Raw genomic sequence first — 20,623 nt, 5'->3', positions numbered from 1 at the left:
TGAACATCTGTCCTTAACACCATCAAGGTCATCAAAGACAAAGATATTCTGAGAAACAGTCATAACCAAGACTTGACTAGTAAATGTAACATGGTGGCCAGGATTGGATCCTGGGACTGGAAAAGCACATTAGGCAATAAGCTGCTAAAAAACAAACAAACATACAAAAAACAAAAAGAAACACCTACCTAAATCTAAGGAAAATATGCACTTTAGTTAATAATGCAACAATTTTAGTTATGACTAGTGTACACAAGTAGTAGTACTAACTAGTGTTAAGAAGTTTGCAATCAGGAAAAATGGGCTAGAGGGGATGGGGAAATTCTGTACTATCTGTACAGCTTTTCTGAAAATTCAAAACTATTCTAAAATGAAGAAGTTTACTTTTTAAATAATCCTTGCTCTGAATCAACTAGTTTTTCCTTTTTAAAATTTCTTTTCTTAATGAGCAAGGATGGTAACCCATACTTTATTTCCCACAGTACTTAGCTATTTCTGGTCTCCCTGGGTGCCAATCAAGGCATATCTGTGGGTTGGTGTTTGCTTTCAGATTCGCCCATGCCCACTTTCTGCCACTGGCTGAGGTCTCAGGTATAAAGTTGGAGGTAATACTCCAGGTCAAAGCAGGCAGATTCCCCAACCCCATGTCCCAGGGGGAGGTCATCAGCAGTATGGCAATCAGACATCTGAGAAGTAGCCATGGGTGCCTACAGAACCTCTTTCCTTGCCTTATGCAACCGGCCTTCCAGGAATGTTCTATTCCTAGACTCCTTCGGATGTAACTTTTCCACAGAAATCCAACACCACATTGAAAAGTCATCTGATATAGACTTCTTCCCCACCCAGACTGCAAGTTTTCTGGGCAACTCTGAGGAACTGCTGCCCAGCCTGATTCAGAACCTTTTTGAAGCTATCCAGATGCATCACTGCCTGAGGGGAAAGGGATATAGATTTAGCAATCCCAACATGGAAATCCTAAATTCTAAATGCTCCAAAATCCAAAACTTTTTGAGCAACATATCAGCACTCAACTGGTAAAGTCTATGCAAATATTTCAAATCTGAAAAACTCTTAAGTCTAAGACTCTTCTAGTCCCAAGCATTTCAGATAAGGGATAGTCAGCCTGAATGCAGACTGATGCAAAGGCACTGAAAGTTGAAGGGTCTCCTCTTTAAGAAGATCATCAAGAGGAGAAAGCAAGGAAAGGAGACAGGAGGAGGGAGAACAGGAAGCGCTGGCCTGGACAAGGAGCAAGATTCTTGACACTTCCAGACACCAGAGGATCCACAGTGGCTTCACCAGGTATCACTAGGACATGTCTGGTCATGTTTTAAGAGGAACTGCAGTGTCTGTGCATTTTCATAAAACTTGGCCTAGTTTATGAATAAGGATCCAGGAAAGATCATCAGTCAGTCAATGTGATCACAGGAGTTCATGGGTTAACCATACAAAGGATGAGGAAGAATTACCCAGAGTCTCATTTAAAACATCAAAATACTTTCCAATTCCAAAATGATGTCAATATAATAAAAGAACCTGGAGCTGGGTTCCCATCACCAGAAACAAGACAGTAAGCAGTGGTCCTTAAGTGAGAGCTGGCCCTAAGTATTAGAGGTACAAGTAGAGACACCCTGGTGGACCTCGGGCCTTCAGGAATCTGAGCAGGTAATCCACCAAGGACAGTAAGCACCAAAAGTTTTAAAAGAAACATTACCACCACAGTTCCTTTACTGAGAAGTCTATAAAATAGAGAGAGAGAAACCCCACCCACAATCACACCTTAATTAAAACCAGTTCTTTTACTTGGACATTTTACATATATAAGACTGGTGGCTACAAGAGATTTTAGTATCCTGCCCTTTCCCCTGAATCTTAGATTGCAGACACATTTAATGCTGCAACCAGGCTGCATGATTACCACATGGTTAAATTTTAATCTAAAATATGTCTTATAAAGATGGTAACATTTTTTCAGCTCTTCAGCAGCCAGAGGCCAGCAAGGCAACCAGGACCCTGCATGATCACAATGGTCTCCACTGGGATGAAAGCTAGACTTCTTAGTGGGTAGATCACACTTTTTTATATCCCAACCATTCCACAAAACAGATGTGCAAAAGCTGGAGTTTACTGGGCCATTATGGAAGCCAGGGAAGGATACGTGTCAGGTGCGCAACAAGAAAGTAACAACAGAAAAAAGCCTGGATTAGAAGACTAAGGTCACTGCCCTCGGCAGGATCTCAAACGAGGATGCTCACTGCGTTGCTGACGCCATGAAGGATGTTACACCATAAACTGTACGAGTTAACAGCAGCCTAATGCCTGTCAGGGAAATAGTAAATTATGGCTCTGTCATATGGTACATATCTAAAATGAAAATCAGTGAGTTTATAACAACCTGACAAGTGAAGAAGTAAGATCCTAAGATCTAATATAAATACACAGAAGCACACACATACAAAGAGGGAGCATCAGAAGAAAATATACTATAATGTCAACACCAGTAGTGTTTCCTTTTTTCCCACTGGACTATGTTCCACTAACCCTTTGTGGAAAGCATTCAGGACTCAGCATTCAGCATTTGGTTTGGCAGCACCTCCACCAGCAGTCTGTGGTGTTGCCACTTACTCCGAGGCTATCTCCTCTCTCTAAGCTCTCCCTTCAGAGGTCACCCCAAACACCACCCCACTGCAAACTTGTGGTACAGTCTATCCCCCCAGCTACACAAAAACTGCCACACCCCAGCTTTGGGCCTATAAAGACAGTGAGGGGGCTTGGCCATTCCTGACCACAGGGCCAGGAGGAATGAAGCACCAGGGAGCCTAACACACAGAGGGAGAAGGGAGCCAAGAACACAGCACCCAGGAAAGGAGACGGGAATTCAGAAGACTAGCATCTGTGGGCAACCTGGGGAGGGGGTCAGTTTCAGGAATGAACATGGGAGAGGAACTGAAGCTAGACCCACAGCCCACACAGGGGAGTCATCAGGGGTGACACGACCTCAGAGGCAGGTGCCCAGGTCTTTGTGGAGGCCAAAATAGCCTGGAGTCAAAGGGCAGTCACAGGAATAGAGAAGACAGGGCAATTCGGCTAGGAGGAAGCATGTGCACAGAAGGGATACCACTCCATTTGGAAGCCTCTGGCTCTCCTGGGACAACCAGCACTCTCAGTTAACAGGAGGTGGCAGGGGGCATTTGCAAGGGGACAGGGGTTTCTTTATATGAAAACAGAGGCTGAGGCTGGAGGGTTAAAGGGAGAGCAGACTTCACAAGACAACAGGAATGCAGCCAGTCTGCTGGGCACCACCAACTTCTCCTCGGACGGCCATACAGTAGATCACCTTCCTGTCCAATCATCCATGTGAGCAGAGAGCCAACAGGAAGGTGGGACAGGAGCCTATTGGGATACCACCTGTAGGGTGGGCTCCTGGGCACCACAGCACTAGGTGCAGAGGGGGACACAGTCCTGCCATCCTTCCCACTGGCGGTGGGGACAGGCTACCCCAGCATCCCACATATGCCATGACAGCAAGGTAGGGAGCAAGGGAGGCTGACGCATCGGGACAGCAGCCCCACCCTGCACTTGACCATCCCCTCCTAGGGCAGCTGTGCAGCCACAAGCCCAGTTTAGAGAAATAGCTGTTTCTGACCACAAATATCACAAGACCGAAACTGAGAACTGAGAAGCAATGCTGGCTTCCTGTCCCCAGAACAAAATGTGTAAGGAATGGCTTACAAAATATAAAGAATCAAACGGACAGAAATAATAACAAGCAACTTCAGGGTAACGGTAAGCTCAGCGAGGAGGGGTCCAGCCGGGCTGAGAATGAGGTCCTGTGCTGGCGGGCATTCCTGCACTCTCCCCAGCACTTGCACGGACTACTGCCCAATGAACACTGTTATTACTAAGAGGTATGACAAGGGACACCCAGAGACCATTTTACTGATATATTTTCAATTCCTTTTTTAAGTTTTCTTTTCAAGAAGCAATGTAACTATAGTACAAAAATTTTAAGATGCAGCTCAGAAGCCATGTGAACTTCTGAAAAGGGAGCTGTTGGATCATGTCCAGGTGTTGTTCAGAAGGCTTGCCCCAGGGTGTCCACACACTTACCCACATTAGTACTAACTCACTGGCATCCCCTGTGATGAGCCCCTTAGGGAGACACTGCCCTTTAAGCAGTATAACAAGAGGAGGGGCCACCACACAGCTGCCCACTGCTGATTTCGGCCTTCCAGGAGAGGTGGTTTCACCCATTCATACGTGCCCGCCTTTACGATGGCTGCTTTCATCTTTAAACCCTTACCAGTGGAACTCCCCATAAGACCCCACACTCCAGACCAGGAACAATCAACCCTGACATCTGTCAAGGCTCTCCTGGGACTGGCACCAATAAGGTGAACCCTCATAAACTACACCAGGTCAAGACAATCACAAGTAGCAACTGACTCTGCTGTTCCTCTGGGGTGTGATTTTACCCATGCCTCCAAAGTCTTAGTCCCAAATATGATAATATGAAGTCACGGGAATAAAGGCAGAGAAGAAAGGTACCAGGGGACAGGGAATGTCTTAGCACAAGGGGGCACAACAGGGTCCCACACATTGCCTGCCATACCACTTTCTTTAACACTATTTAAACTTTTCGAGTACCAACTGTTGAGCTATTGTGCCAGGACAAGGAAGCAAATAGCCCAACTCTGATACAGCAAACTTGTAATAAAGGAAAAGGGGGAAAGCGCTGCTAGGGAAACCTGTCCCCAGAAGATGGGAAGCCCAGTCAGCGGCACAGGGACAGGCGGGGAAGACGCTCAGTCAGCCAGGCATCCTGCTCACCGGCTGCAGCAGCTTTCCTTGTCTTCCAGGCTGCTTAGAATTCTCTCCCCAACACAGCCTGTTCACTTACACTGGATCACTTAGAGGTCTAACAAATATATTCCCTCCCCATGAATCTGCTACTGAGGCTCCATGTAGTCAGACCCTTTACGTGGAGAAGGGCGTCACTGAAGCTTTATGCTCAGGACCACTCCAGATGAGTGGAACCCATGCCACATGAAGCCAAACACAATTAAAGGACCCAGAATTATCCAGGAGCCACTAGCAGAATAAAAACCATGAACACGGAGAGATCCAGCTGCAAGAGTGGTACATGTCACACCTGCCAAGTGACCGAGCTGGCCGTGGTAGAACAAGAGCACCAAGGCCCTGGGGACAGGCATGGGCTCCTTTCTCAGAAAGACAACATCGCCTCACCTGGGTCACGCCAGGTCCACAATGTTGTTTCCACAATGTTCACTTCTTGGCCTCTCTGCAGGGTGAAGGCTTTCCCTAAGGGACCCCGAGAGAGAGACACCAGATGCAAAGAGGTCTCATCAGTCTTCTGGTTAAAGTGTTTTGGTAGGACGCCCCTCCAAAGAGGGCTGGAGTGGAAAGGTAACGAGCAGGGGAACCCAGGATCAATCCCCAGGCACTTCTTCAGTCTCTGGGCCTCAGTCTCTTCATCCGTACACTGGTAGTGGGTTGCTGCCCGGTGGCGGGCAGGGCTCCCCACGCAGAGGCAGCCTCACAGCGTGTGAGGATAGGGCACTGGTGGCACTGCAACTCCTTCCTGGGGTTGGAAGGTCTGAGGCACCTGTCACCCTCTATAGGCCAATACCGGCGACTCTGGCTGAGAGACAAATGCTCAGATCCAGGAGCAGAGCTGGCGCCATGGCAGGCTGGCTGAACATTTGGTGCCCCAACTCTAGCCCCAGGGTGTCTCTGCCTGGTGAGAGTGCTGGCCAGGAATGAGGGACCAAGGGTGCACATGTGCAGGGGCTGCCTCGGTCACTTGCTTCTTTGTGCACAAGGGCCCACCGATACCTGGGACCAGAGTGTAGACACATGAAGGAGGCAAACCCGGGCCCAGGTCTGCAGGACTGACAGTGCAGGGAAACCAAGTCAGCACTGACATTCCTAACAAGACAAAATGACCATGGCACTGGTCACTACGCCTCCACGGATGCATATGACAGGACACTGGATAAATACCTGGTCACGCCATCCCTCTGAGCACGTCTTCCTCCTCTGTAAAACCAAAACCAATAAAAATTACCTCATCAGGTAGCAGGGATTAATCAACTGGTCCTTCAGAAAGCCCTTCACCAGGGAAGGCCCGGCATCTATTAAATACTCAGCGAGTTGACTCCCAGGTGACTCCCACCTGCCCAGGAAGTCAGAGGCCCAGAGCCTCCAGAGGCTCCACCTAGGTGCCCTGCAGAAATGCAGACAGTTTTTTTAAGTCTCAGTAGGGCAACCCGGAGGCCAGCAGGGAGGGCAGCATACGGGGGGCAGGCTATGCGACCCAGGGGTAGGAAGGGCCAGTAGCGAGGACAGCAGTCCAGTGAGGAAGCGCCACAGCTCCAGCTGGAAGACAGCCAACTCAGGCAGCACCCCCTGGCCCTTGCTGAGCTATCTGGGGCCAGTTTTTCAGGTTTAAGGAGATACCATCCCAGGAGACTTGCTACGAAGTCACATACTGAGGGTCTGGGAGCAGTTTTAGATACCAGTACAGTCCAAGGGAGAGCTGGCCCTGTACCCTCACAGAGAGGCAGAGGATAGGTCGGCACGGGGCTCCAGAGATCCCACATGGGCCAGCTCAGTTAAGTCACTCTGCTAGGAACCAAGGAGATGGCTGGGCTCAGTTTCCCTGTAAGTGACTGCCCTCTCCAGGGAGTGAGACTAATCTGTGTTATCCTTATACCCAAATGCCATCTGCAACCCTTATTCTTCTCAGCGAAGTTGGCATATGTCAGAAGTTCTATGTATCAGACCAAGAACATCGACTGGGACCCCCTCCTCGCAATGCTGTCCTCACAGTTTGCTGCCATTCATCCACCCTTTCTTTGTCACAAACACTGTGGGTTACATGCTATAAGTGGAGTCTCGGCCTACTGGCATCCTTGAAAAATCCAAATACAGTCCACACTGCTGACTCACACAAAGTAGGGTCAAAACTCTGGTTCCCATGGCTGGGACAAGTTGGTTCATAGCAGTGATGACCATGTTTAGATGCCACCAACCAGTCTCTACACTTAACTGGAACTGGCGTGTGATTATCATGGCCAAAGCCAGCTCCTGGCTAGTATGACACCTTGCTCAACGATTCGGAAGCGAAGTAGCCTTGAGATGACTCATGAAGCGCACCCAGGAGGTTCCCTGCCTGGAACATGCAGATTCCCCACACTGGCACTGCTGCATGCCTGATGGGAACACAAGCCCCTTCCCTACTCCTAGACTCACCTGGCACTAAATGTAGCAACCCAGTTTTTGACACATAATAAAAATAAACTATTATCTTTAGTGGGGAGTAACTCAGGAATAAGCACTCTAGGGTGCCAGGAAGGGTTCCAAGAGCCTGGAGGAAGGGCCACGTCTGGTGAAGCCCCTTTGAAGCCAGAGGACTCATGGAAGTCTCTAGACTCTACACACTTCTGGAACCCAAACTTCAAATTCTGACTGAAAAAGACTTTTTTACCCAGCTGAAAAGTTAGGCCAGTCATCTGATGTCTACAATCCAATCTTCTTACTGAAACGTTTCCACTTGTACTCCTTCACAGACTACACCTGGAAGACGGAGAACTCCCTGGGGTTCAGTACCAAACTCTGCGTTGAAGGAGTCCTCTGCAGGCTGCAAGCACTAATGCGGGTGAAGCCCTCTGCACCTGCTTTCTTAGAAGATGCCTGAAGCTTTACACAATGGTTTCCAAGTAAGTCCTAATAGCGTATATAAATCTGGATTCTCCCTCTTTTCTGTGCTAACAGAAAATAGCACTTCAACAGAAAGTCACAGGTGTGGGCCACTTTCACGTTCCATGATGACAAAACTGACTGCAGAACAAGCGAGGAGGACAGATGGGAGGTGGCTGCGCCCTCCTCAGCAGTCACAAACTTCCCCCTCACCCCTCTCACCCCACCTTCACTCACCCTACCCTCCAGGCGCCCCCTTCTCAGCCACATCGGTAAGCACCAAAAGGGCCAAGAGATCACCACTGTTTGCTGCAAAGCAAGTAGGAGAGTCACAGGCTCCTCTGTTGACCCGGACGTGGAAGAGGTCTGCCCCTCTCACCTGGACACCAACTTCAGCACCGCTATGGTGGAAGGACCACTCAGCCAGGCTGCAGCAGCCTCAGCACCGCCTGGACTTCCTCAAGCTCCTGGACAAAAGACCTAGCTGCCAAGGAACAGAACACTGTCAAAGCCCCTGGACATGCAGCAGTCCTCCTCCTCCCTCCTCGGCCACCTCTCTCATCTGAGGAGGGCTTTGCCAAGTACAGTGCATGCCAGGGGCTGAACTGATGGCAGGGAAGACACCACAACTTAAGCACTGTGTGGCTGAGACAGAGAAAGGAAACACCTGCAAATTACCAAGTATTTTAGCTTTAAACACACATCCCTCTCACAGACAGCAATGTCCAAAATAGCACCTCCTATTTTAGGGAGACCAAAAGCAGCTCCTAAATCTGCCACTACAGAGACCCTGGGTTTGAGGACTGTGAACAGCTCCACTCCAGCTCCACCTTAAGGGCTAGCACCCTGAGGCCTGGAGAACTAGTACGGCTGCTCAGTCCTCCTGACTTGAAAGCTGTCCTCTCCACGTCTGACCTCCTCCTGTAGCAGGTTCAGCAGTGCAGGTCAGACAGGCCCCCACCTCTGATCCCTCGTCACCTGGGGTCTCCTGGACAGGACCCACACTGCTTGATGAAGTGTGCTCTGGATGGGGCAGAGGCATGAGGGAGAGTTGGGGTGAAGCAGAACAACCTGAATCATCAGGCCCTTAAACTCCAGGTCGAGCAAGCGCAGTCACTAACGGAGGGACTGAGACAATCATGGTATTACTCTCTCGCACACAATAGAGCTCCCGTAAGTCCAACACTGACAGTTCCTGGAGATTCAGGACAGGAGGCAGGTGATCACCAAACAAAATGGACCAAGACCCACTGACACTGAGGCTTGGTTAACCTCCTAAAGTTAGGCTGTGGTCAAGATCTCCGATAAAGCCAACGATGAAGTTGTCCCTCTGAACATGGGGCCCAGAGCATTCACTTGCTACAATCCAGACAGTCGGCATGGTCTCCCCAATCCAGGCAGAAGGATCAGGATAGACCCACACCTGCTCAGCGCAGGGCCAATGGGTGCCTGAGGGAGGCAGTCTAGGGAGATGGGACCTCGTGCCTCACCTACCCTAAGGGCTGGGAGCGCAGATTCTGCAGCAAGGCCACTGTGTTCCAATTCTGGCTCTGCTACTTAACAGGTTACATCCAGGCAGGGGCAGCTCCTTTAACCTGCTGCTCCTCAGTCTTCCCCTTTGTGAAATGGGTATCCAGACGCATCTACCTCATGGGGTAGCTGCAAAACTAGATGATTTAATCTCTGTAAATGCACCTGGCACACAGAAGTACTACAGAAAGGTTTGCTGCTATCACCCCCACGGCAGCTCAGCCCATCTGGCAACCCCAGGACCCCAGGGCTCTTGTATTCATTTGTAAGCAGCGGCTATAGAAGCACAGGCCATACCCTGGATCAAAGGTGGTTAGCAAGGGGCAATACGTTCCCAGGGATTTGGAAAAATGTACAATAGGAAACAAGGCAGGGATGAGACCAGCCATCGAAAGCACAAACCTAAACTACTGTCCTCACTGGTCAGGAGGAGAACGGCTGGAGCGCCTGCAAGAAGTTCTGGAAAACAAGAAGGGAAGTGAGGCAATCTTGACCATTCCCAGGTGACAGTATTCCAGGGACAACCACTTTGGTGACAGACTCACAAAGAGCAGAGCAAGAAGTTCTCCAGGTCACACCCACACCCCCGTCCCTCCTCAGCAGGGCTCCGTCCCCTGCACAGACCCAGTGCTGAACCAGAGCACTGTGACCTAGAGCGTGCCTGGCTTTCTCTTCCCAGAGCAGCATCCACCCCAGCAGGGGACAGTCCTGCTCTAAGGAGCTCCTGAGCTCAACCCTCCAGAGGGACAGCTATCCATCACCACCCAAATGTGTTTTAGACTGACTGGAAAGCCACTCAGGGTTAGTTCAACAGATAAATACTGGTTCGTGTGTCCTCAAAACACCTAGCCCAAAGCTGAGAGTCACCGAACAACTAAGAAGCAACATTAAAATTCTAGGCACTATTGAAATGCAAAATTTTAAAAAGTGTCTACAATATGATCCTTCATTAGCCTGTGCATCCGTCCTAACTAAATTCCTTAAAAAGTTCTGAGATTAAAAAAATTTTTCAGGTGTGAAGTGTGACTTGGTTTTATCAAAGAGAAAAACATGGGCAAAATCTCACTGCAAAGATGACTTGTGAAAAACGAAACTGCGTTGAGTTGATTTTCAAGATTCTGCCACCAAATCTGGATTACCTGCGGGTGGATTAAACATTTGTGGATTAGCCTTGGTAAACAAATGAGAGTGTGCTTGTAGAAAAATTGAAAAATAAAACCACTCTTGCTGTACTCCACAGATATCTGGAATTACTAGCCACCAAGGGGGAACCAGGGCCTGTCCCTCTCCCCATGGGACATGTGCTTCTGGCTCCTTGCTGGCCCATGCGAGGGAAGCACTACTCCAGCAGGCAGTGGCTGGGAGCTCCAGCCCCGCTCCACACTGCCCCAGCCACAACAGCTGGCAAACGAGGCCATTATTTCTTTCTTTTGCCTACTGACGCTGAAGTACAAAAACGACGTAAGTGTAAAAGTGCAACATCCTGGCTGGGGTGCCGCCCATGGTAAGCACTTGCCTAGCATGCGCAAGGCCCTGGGTTCCATCCCCAGTACCAGATTTATTTATTCAAAAGAAATTTTTTAAGTTTAATGTGCTACTAAATTTTACAGAATAAATTTTAACCAGAATAAATTTATTTTGTACTATGTTCTGACTCCTGTGGTGTCAACCATGATGTTGCTTTGTCCAAGGCCTATGCTCCCTCTGCTGTCTCATCTGTCATCCTAGCTGGCAAGTTATTTAAACAGTTGGGAGAGAGCTGACTTTTGTGCCTGGAAGGCAGCACACGGGTTTTAGAGTGCTCTCTGAACTCACCATCTGAGGAGCTAACTCCCGAACTAAAGCCACCTCCGTGGCTCTCTTAGGATGTACCACAAAGCAGTCACCCACCATGAACCAGAAGTGGCCCATCTACCTTTCCCTAAGTACCCCACCCATAGGCTGTTTCCTGAAGGATCTCATTGGCGCTTCCTGACCAATTTAAACAGCAATTTCTCTGTGAAGCTTCCCTCCCTTCCAGGCAGGATAAACATCCTGTGCCTGCTCTGCAGCAACAGTTAGAAAACCTTTAGGACCCTGTAAATCCTTGTTTCCCCTCGTTCCTTAGCAGAAGGGTCTATGCCATCTTCACCCCAGTACTGAGCACAAAGCTGAACCTCTGAAGAGCCCCAAAGAAGCTTCTAGTAAATGATTATATGGGAGAAAAATGATATATTTATTTTGTATCTGCAGTACCTCAGAAGGATTCAGTACATAGCAAAATCATTTTAAAATGCTTTTTATAATGGCATAGATTATGTCCTTTCTGTTTTGTTTTGTTTTTGTTGTTGTTAGGAAAGAACTTTGACTACAAAACACTGAAGCTAGCAGGTGCAGTGGTACACGACTGTAATCCCTGTGGCTCAGGAGGCTGAGGCAGGAGGATTGCAAGTTCAAAGTGCCTTAGCAACTTAGTGAGGCCCTAAGCAACTTAGTGAGACCCTGTCTCTAAATAAAATACATAAAAGGGCTGGGGATTTGGGGATGTGGCTCAGTGGTTAAGTACCCCGGGGTTCGATTCTTGATTTAAAAAAAAAATCCCCAAACCACTAAAGCTGATTTTTCTGTACCTCCAGTGGGCTGGTGTTGTGCAGAGTGCTTGTGAGATGCCAGGGTGGAATGGCGTGCAGTCCCCCAGGACATGGAGGCACATCAAAGGACCAGAGCTGGGGTAGGAGCGTGGTTTGGTTCCTGTCTATCAATAGGCAAGCAGGAGACTCTGGGCAGGCCACTTACTGATTGTGGCCCTCAACATGATGACGTCCACGGTGGAAGGGTCATATGGCACCAGGCAGGGCTCCTCTCACCCAGGGCTCTTCAGAGGGCAGGTCAAAAAAAATGGGCCTCCAAGGTGTTTCCACATTACACAGAAGGTAACACAATGAAACAAATAAACAAACCTCCAAACCTCCAACCCCAGCTACTTCAGAGGACATCCTTTTAAGTTTGAATTCCACTAAACACACACACACACACACACACACACACACACACACACACAAAAATTCAGCCAGGTACAGTGGTGCATGCCTGTAATCCTAGCTACTTAAGAGGCTGCAGCAGGAGGATCACAAGTTTGAGGCTAGCCTCAGCAATTTAGTGAGACCGGGTCTCAATAAGAATTTTAAAAAGAGCCAGCCAGGGCTACAGCTCAGTGGTAGAGTAGCTGCCTAGGCTCAATCTTCAGTAGCATTAAAAAAACCAAAATTTTGGTGGGTCTCCTCCAGCATCCAGCAGGTTGGGAGCAGCCCTCACCAGGGGCACTTTGGAGAACAAAGCCCTATCCAGAGGCACCGCAGGCCCTCCCTCCCTCCTGCCAGGATGGTTATGCACTGCTGTGGCAAGCAGAGGGGATGGGCCCAGGTGCACCCACCTACCCCAGCTGAGGAAGGCTATAGAGGGGAAAGGACATTCCCTTGGCAGAAACAGCTGCAGGGGCCTGGTTCCTTGGACACTCACCACAAGGATGGTCTCTCCACATGGGGTTGGCTTCTTCACTGGGCTATGTACTCCCCCAGAGGGGTGTTACTCCATTTCCCTCCTCTCGACCGTAGCTGGTAGAGCTGAGGGCAGGACCTGGTACAGGAACAGTGGGAGAGCACCCAAGACCATGCATGCTGCCATCTGGGTGTGCTCACAAACTGACCCTCTGCTCTGGACACACTCAGAGGGAACTGTTGGGCAGGGCTGGGCTGAAGCCCAGAAGTGTACCTTCTGTATGCCTCCCCACCAAGGACCCCATCAGAGACTCCTGCTCACCACTTCCAAAGCCCTCCTCAGTTCCCCAGGTGTCCACCCATGTGGACAGTGCTGTTGCTCCAGGAGGGGCGGAAACAGGCCTGGCTGAGCTATGAGAAAATGGAAGCACATGAGAGATCAAAAAAGGGCCTTGTTGGAGTGGACAACGACCCAGAGGACACTCTTGGTTCCTGCACAAAACAAGTGACAGGTACAAGACCAGAACCAATGCCACAGCCAACAGGACCTCCCCACAGCCTTCAAGGTTATCTAAGACTGTCCCTTCCTAAGCCAGCCCACACCCTGCAATCTGCCTGGTGTGCTGGAGAAACACAGCTCTGTGATCCCAATCTCCAGGGTGCTATCTGTGACTTTAGCCTGCTGGCAGTTCTCAAGCACTGCTGGAGTCAGGGGGGCTGGGGCAAGTTCACTAGTGAAGTCAACAATGTCGTGGAAGATTTCAAATAAATAAAAAGGCTTGCGGACCATGAACTTCAGCACAGTTCACTTAGCAAACAAATGGAGTTTCTGGGTCTGGTTCTTGAAAGCTCAGCCAAGCCTTTGGCTGCTGAGAAGTAGCAGCACTGCCGGGGGGAGGGGGGTGGGATGGGGGGGGCTCCCTTCTGAGCAGCTACAGCTCAGCCCCACAGAAATAGTCCACACACGAGGAGACGCCATAGAAACCTGTGTGTAACTCAAACACTCTCCCACCTGTTGTATATTTTAATTCTACATTTTCTCTGGATGGCTTAGTGAGACTATTAAAAGGGGAAAAATATTTTTTTCAAAACTCAAATACTTTTTAACCTCCCAGGGTCATTCCTTTCTCTAACATGGAAGGGAGGGAAATGAGGAAAAGGTATTTCTCATTGAACCCAGGTCTGAATGTCATTCATGGTGGCTGTCCAAAATGGAGCCACAGACTCACACACAAACACACCAGACACATGCATACTCACACCGTACACACATGCGTGCATACACGCCACGCACGAGCACATACTGACACACACAGGAGATGCCTAACACCACAGCTAAAACTTTTAGTATTGGCTCAAATCAAAGGCCTGGTACAAACCATCCCAGTTTCTGAAACTAAAGGTCAGCAAGGTATAGCAAAAATAAAACAGTAAAGCCTACTTAAAGAAGAGTGGTGGAGGTTTCTTTGGAGATGTCCCCAGATCCTCTTGCAGTGAGCCCTGAGCCACACCTGACAGGAGGCAGCACAAGGAAATGACCATCCCAAAAGCCACCATTTTTCCTTCTGATCCTGGCACCAGATTTCTTCCCTTTCTAGCTCCTTCAGTGTCGGGCCATGAAGGAGGAAGGCCCCCACACCTTCCTGTTGGGTAGTGCCTGCCAGTGGAGGGGAAGGAAGGGCCTCTGTGGAACGAGACCACACCCTCCCTGCAGGGCTCAGAACCAGAGGCAAATGGGCCTTCCTCCCACCATGTGGCAGGAGCTTGGGGCCACTCAGGGCTTCAGCCAGAAGGGCACCAAGCGAGCTACTCCTGTGCTTGGTCAGACTCCACAGCCAGCTGGCTCACCTGCACCACCTGGGCCAGAGCAGGGCAGCAAAAAATAGGCTCACTGAGGAAGTAAAGAGGCGGGGAAAGGCAGGAGGTGGGCAAAGTCCTCATGAAAGCCACAAATCCTATACACAGCAGCCAGTCTCATACTGACCCTGCAGATGCATTAATATCCATCCTTACAGCCTCAGTTTGAAGTGTCCCCTTTGCTTAAGAAAAATGCGAACTTAATAAATGTCTTTAAGAAGATTTTGGGCTATAAATCCTAAGTTCTTAAGAAAAAACAAATTAGCCTTTATTATCAAGAATAAAATGGGGCTTCCCTGCAGCAGTTCCTCTGATCTCTGCCCCCATCGCTACCAGACACTTGGCTGGGAACACAGCCAGGGTGTCAGCGTGGAGTCCTACCTGGGCTATCACAGGATGTCTGCTGCAAACATGGCCACTGTTGTGTTAAGGGGCATCTGCAAACAGCTGTTTGGGCACCAGGCAGGCCTCATGCAGGGCCCAACCTGTGCCAATATCATGGTTCGAATGCGTCTTGAAGAGAACACCCAAAGAGCCAGGACCAAGACTGCTGGGGAGGCTGAGGACAAGGGCCTTGCTATTTTCAATAGAGAGGATCTAACTCACACAGGAACGTCTGAGCAAAGGCTGGAAGAAGCTGAGAGCAGGACAGCGCATGGGCCTCTGAGGGAAGAGATGCCAGGCAGAAGGACCAGCCAGGACGAACAACCTGAGGCCAGGTGGTAGGAGTGGAGAGGGCGTGATATGCTCTGGGAGGGCAGTGTCAGGGTAGGGAGAAGTGTCAGGGGTTTGAGGAGAAATTAGGAAATCATAATTGAGGTCAGGTGAGGTCAGGGGTCAGCAAATCACCGTACAAGGGCCACATCCTGCCCATAGCCACACCCACTTGTTCACATACTGAGTGCTACAGGGCCACAGCAGCAGAGCTGAGCAGTGCTGCGACAGACTGTGGCTGGCCCACAAAGCCTCAAGATGAACTACTTGACCCTTCACAGAAAAGTGGATCAGCTCGAAACAGGACAGTAGAGAAGTACACTCTGAGTGCCCAGAGCACCCAGTGGCTCATAGGAGCGCGGGGGTCATGAATTCAGAGACTGGTAAACACGGTCGAGTGTTCTCTGACATGTGCCACTGCGCTGACAGGTTGTTATGACCAGGCTGTGGCTTTCCTAAGTGAGACTACGAAGGGAGAGGTGCCAGCCTTTTCTTGCCAGCCATAACTGGGCCGCATTGCCATAGGGCCTTCCTGGTGCCCAGCAGTGTCTGTGCCTCATCTTCTGGCCTCTGGGAGGTGGAGGGTTTGGAGGCTCAGCATTCAGTGACTGGATCAGCACAGCTATGAGGCTGGCCAAGACCAGGAGCCTGAGCTATAAACCTCTAGGCCCATCACTCTCCACTCCCGCTGCAGGGGAATCACCTACTGGGAGAGGTGGCAAAGGCCAATGCTGACCTAACCTCAGATTTCACTAACGAGCCTTAGCAAGGAGCTCACCATGCTTCTATGTGTTTGAAAGTCCCAAGTGGCTGTGATGAGCAGCCAGGGTGGAGACACCTGCCACCCTGCTGGCCTTCCTGCTTGCTATTCACATCTGCCCTGCCAGGCAGGCTGACTGCTCTGTTCAAAGCCATCTCAGCAATGACCTCGGGAGGCATCTGCACTTGGGGTCTCTCTGGCCCTTGATGTTAGCATGAGCTCTTCATCATCCTCAGCTGGCCTCTGGTCCTGCTGTGACCCTGGGGTCTGAGACTGCTAGCCTTCACAAAAAGAGGGTGCTGTTTCTTCTTCACAAACTCAAGTCTCACTGGGTTCAGGATCAATAGAACCATCAAAAAAGAAATGTCACAGGTCTTGGGACCAGAAATGCTACCACCAGCCACATGCTACACAGCATGTACTCAGTTTTGCATTTTATCACCCTTCCGTCCTTTATTACAAACAACTCCCTCAATCCACGGCACCTTTAAATTTTCCATTTTCCTTATTGAGACATCAAAATGGGTGTCTAAGAATCTCACTTTCTTATTATAAAACCTCATTTCACAATCATCCCACTAAGATTTAAAGTTATTATGTGAGAAACTAGTTCATGGTTCTTGCTGCATTAGAAAGCTAAGCACTATAATTGATAAGTCATTTTAAAACTTAGTTCTTGAATTCCACAAAGATGAGGCTGAACTTACAGGTAGTTCAGCCAACAAGATGCATTTTGAAAGTCCATTAATAAGTTATCTGGGACCTAGGGAACATTTCCTTCCATGTAAAATTATCATAAGGTAATACTTAAGTATCTAAGCTAATAAGCAGATGTCTATTCAACTCATTGGTGCTTTTCTTATTTAAAATAAGAAAAATGAGCCAGGCACAGAAGCACACATCTGCAATCTCAGCTATTCAGGAGGCTAAGGGCAGGAGGATGGCAAGTTTAAGGCCAGCCTGGGCAATTTAGTGAGACCTTATCTTAAAATAAAATTATAAAACAAAACAAAAGGCTGGGGATGTAGTTCAGAGGTAGAGCACTTGCCTAGCATGTGCAAGGCCCTGAGTTCAATCCCCAAGACTGCAAAGAATAAAATAAGAAAAATGTTATAATACAAGAAAATTTATGTGTTTGTTTGTATGTGTGTATACAGACAAGAAAATCAAGTGTGAACATATGTGCAGATCATACAGGCAAAAATTCTGCTACTAAAGGGAAAAAAACTTCACATCAAGAAGGCAGAAGTTAATCTGAGGAGAAGAAGGGAAGCCTGCTCTCTTCCAAGAGTGGAGAACCTGATGCTAGTCGGCCTCCACTGCACCTGCTGCACCATGTGGCAGGTATCACTGACACTGCTCACGAGTTCTTGGTCCTAACTGGTAACTTGGACAGAGGGAAAGGAGCAAGGGGGTTAGCAACTGGGAGCCAGTGGACAGTGTAGGGAGCAGCAAACAGAAAAGAGGATGGAGGGATATGGATGTCACAGGCACAAGTGTCCAAGAGGAAAGAAAGCTGCTCCCTCCCCTACTCTAAGAAACTCAGTTCAGAAGCCTAGGTGTGGTTCCTCAGGACTCCCAGAAAACACGCAAGTGACAGACAGGTATTTAGAAAAAGAGAGATGGAATAAAACTGGGTTTCCATCAAAAATAGACAGACATTGCCACCATGGGTCCTGTCTTCTCACTCCTCTGAGTTTGATGGCTGGTCTATCCTGGGACAAAGCCTATTTACAAAACCATCAGTGAAGGCTTTGTGGACAGAAAGGCCTCTGAATTGAGTGTGCTCTGCCAATAACCAGCTGGGTGACTTCTCTGAACCTGCAGTCAGTCTCTCATTTGTAAAACTGAATGACAGACACTTGTCATTCAGCCTAGCAGAGGATTAACTGAAGTAGTGCTCTCTGAGGCACAGCAACCAGCATTCAGTAAGGCTTCAAAATGCTGGTGCCTCGTTATAATCTAAAATAGGGAATGTCTATCACCTCTTTTTAGCTAACCTCAAGGGTTAGCTTCAAACACACGAGAGAAGGTTCCTTCCTAAGCAACTGTGAGGAGTGGTGGAAGACCATACACAGCCAGGTGGACAGGGGCTGGCCTGCACACTCAGTCAGGCGATCAGAGGGAGAGCAGAGCAAGTCCAAAGACTAAAGTCAAGCCACTGATCACTCAAGGGCTAGAGAGACACCAGGGCTGAACCAGGGCAGATGCCACAGGCCCCAACAAAAGCAGGGGCTTAGCACAGAGACCAGCAAGGAAGACAACTCTGCTCTCTAAGCACGGAGATAAGGAGACCTAGTCAGTTCCACTGGGGACCTGAAACGCAGCAACTGAGGGACTCTGGTGGCCTGGGGCCAGTGACTGAGGCACTGAGAGACAAGAAGGATGAGCTGAAGACACAGAACAGATTCTGGAACATGAACTACTATTAATTTTCATCAGGTCATTCATAACAAATACAAATAAATATATACTATATGTATATTCATATTTTAAGACTACTTTTCCTTCTATTACTTCTTTCAATTCAAATTGTATAATGATATTTTTAAATCTTTGTCTTCTACTCCCACCCCCAGGGCAGGAATTGCAAGTTCTGTCTGCTGCTCTCTTCCTCTGCCTACTAGATGGCCTGGCCTGAAGTAAGGATTCAACAAATGAGTGAACCATTTGCACCCTCTTCCCATGCCGTCTCTCCTATAAGTCACCTGGCCTTGCCCATACAACTTCTCCTTGGCTGGGACCAAGACCTCACAATAACAGAGACCCAGCACACAGCGTTTTGCCAGGCCACCATGCTGGGCCATTTCACCTTGAGTGAGCCCATCTAATTTCCAGCATGGCCTGCAGGTTTTTCTACCATCAATATATAAATGGGAAGGTGGCTGCCCCAAGCCACTCAGCCATAGGAAAACTACAATTCACTCACTGCATGAACGTGTCCCTAACAAGACACAGCCATAGCAAGCATCTGAACTTGAGACTCTCATTTTTTTTTTTCAAATCATTATAACAATATAAGAAAAAGACAGAGGGTCATCTGTTCATCAAGGGAGTTCCCAGCAGCATCAACACGACCCCTGCCCAAAAGCCCGGTAAGAACAGAGCTGTGGCCAACCACTCAGCCTCCCCAGCCTCAGAGTTTGCATTATGCACAGGACAGGCATAGATAGGACAGTCCTCACAAGGCTACTATGAGATGTGACAAGTCAAAAAATGCCCCTAAAAAATGTTCATGTTTTAACCCCTGAAAGCTGTAAATGTTACCTTTTTGGCAAAGACTATCCAGACGACTGAATCCAGGAACTTGAGATGGGAAGATTATCTTAGATTATCCTGGAAGGCCTACATGCCATCGCAAATATCCTTAAGAAAAAGAGGCTGAGGGAGATGTCAGAGAAGAGAGAACAAGGCACAGAAGAAAGCAGAGTCACAGAGAAAATATGCTACACAGGTGACTTTTAAGATGGAGGCAGGGGACCATGAGCTGAGGAATACTAGCAGCCACCAGAAGCCAGAAGAGGTAAGGGATGGATTTTCCCCTGAAGCTACCAGGGAGCAAGGCCTGGCCAACACCTTGATCCAGCCCACATACACAGATTCTAGAATTCTGACCTCCAAAATGGTTTGAGAATCCACTTCTGTTGTTTTAAGCTTCTAGGTTTGTTATAGCAGCCCTGGGAAGCTAGCGCAGGAGATGAAGTGGGAAGAGGATGTGAAGCAATCAGCACACTGACTGGCATATGTGAGGAACTCGAGAAACCCTATCAGCGAAGAACAGGTCGTGCCACCCTGCCTGGACCACCAGCCCGCCCCCAGAGCTGTGTGGAAAGTTACAGTCTTCTGCTGCACAACCAGCTCTGTGCCCCACTCCAAAAGTGACTTCATGAAGACCGTCTCACATGATTCCATTCTAAAAAGGAGAGACTCCGGGGCTGCCCAAGGACTCCCTGCTCATCCCATATAAATGTGGTTTTGCCACGGCACTTGTCATAAAACATGAAGTACGACCAATTCCAGCACTTCACAGGATGGCCGAGAGCCCGTGAGTAGACCCTCCTGAGCTCAGCGTAACAGGCTATGATCAGGACCACCCTACTGGAAGAAACAGCCCAAGCCCTTGTTTCAGCCACAGGCCCTGCAGTTGTCAAAGGAGAAGCCAGTGTCCAGCTCCTGCCCTGCCAGGACCTACGTGAGAGAAGGACAGGCTGGTGAGCAAAAGAAGGGCTGGGGTGGCTATCATCTGGCCCTCTAAACGGTTTCTCGGCATCTTTTCATGCAAAGAGCTACCCCTGTCCTCTAAGCCCCCTTCTTTTGATTTCTTTAGCCCTCATTCTATGCACTGTGTCCATTTTCCTTCTTGAGGGGTGAGTCCAAGTGTTGAAAGTCACTACTCGTGATAATTCCACTTCCCCAGTGTCCGCGGCCTCCCCTGTGCAGACTGCAGCCTCAGCTTCCTCTGGGTGGCTCTTAGGCTGAGGCCCTGTGATCCTGACAGCCCTCTGTCCTCCCCTGTTCTCCTCAGTTTCAGAGTCACAATTCTGCTGTCCCAAGAGCCCTGCCA

At 49.0% G+C, this 20,623-nt stretch overlaps 1 protein-coding gene across 13 annotated transcripts in view; it reads right to left on the bottom strand.

Moving 5' to 3' along the window:
• The window catches only part of INPP4A (inositol polyphosphate-4-phosphatase type I A), a 132,155-nt gene that overhangs the window by 92,186 nt on the left and 19,346 nt on the right, over positions 1-20,623 (bottom strand). Inside the window, exon 1 of one of the 13 annotated variants that reach the window (XM_079111321.1) lies at positions 8,102-10,515. The exons of the other annotated variants lie outside the window; for them this stretch is intronic. The gene's annotated coding sequence lies outside the window, so the exon portion shown is untranslated. Of the gene's footprint in view, positions 1-8,101; positions 10,516-20,623 lie in introns of those variants that run through there. 13 annotated transcript variants of the gene reach the window in all.

The sequence above is a fragment of the Sciurus vulgaris genome (genome assembly GCF_902686455.1).
Source record: "Sciurus vulgaris genome assembly, chromosome: 14".
Classification (NCBI taxonomy): Eukaryota; Metazoa; Chordata; class Mammalia; order Rodentia; family Sciuridae; genus Sciurus; species Sciurus vulgaris.
The sequence above is the reverse complement of the archived record's forward strand: the minus strand, read 5'-3'. Positions and strand labels throughout refer to the sequence as shown.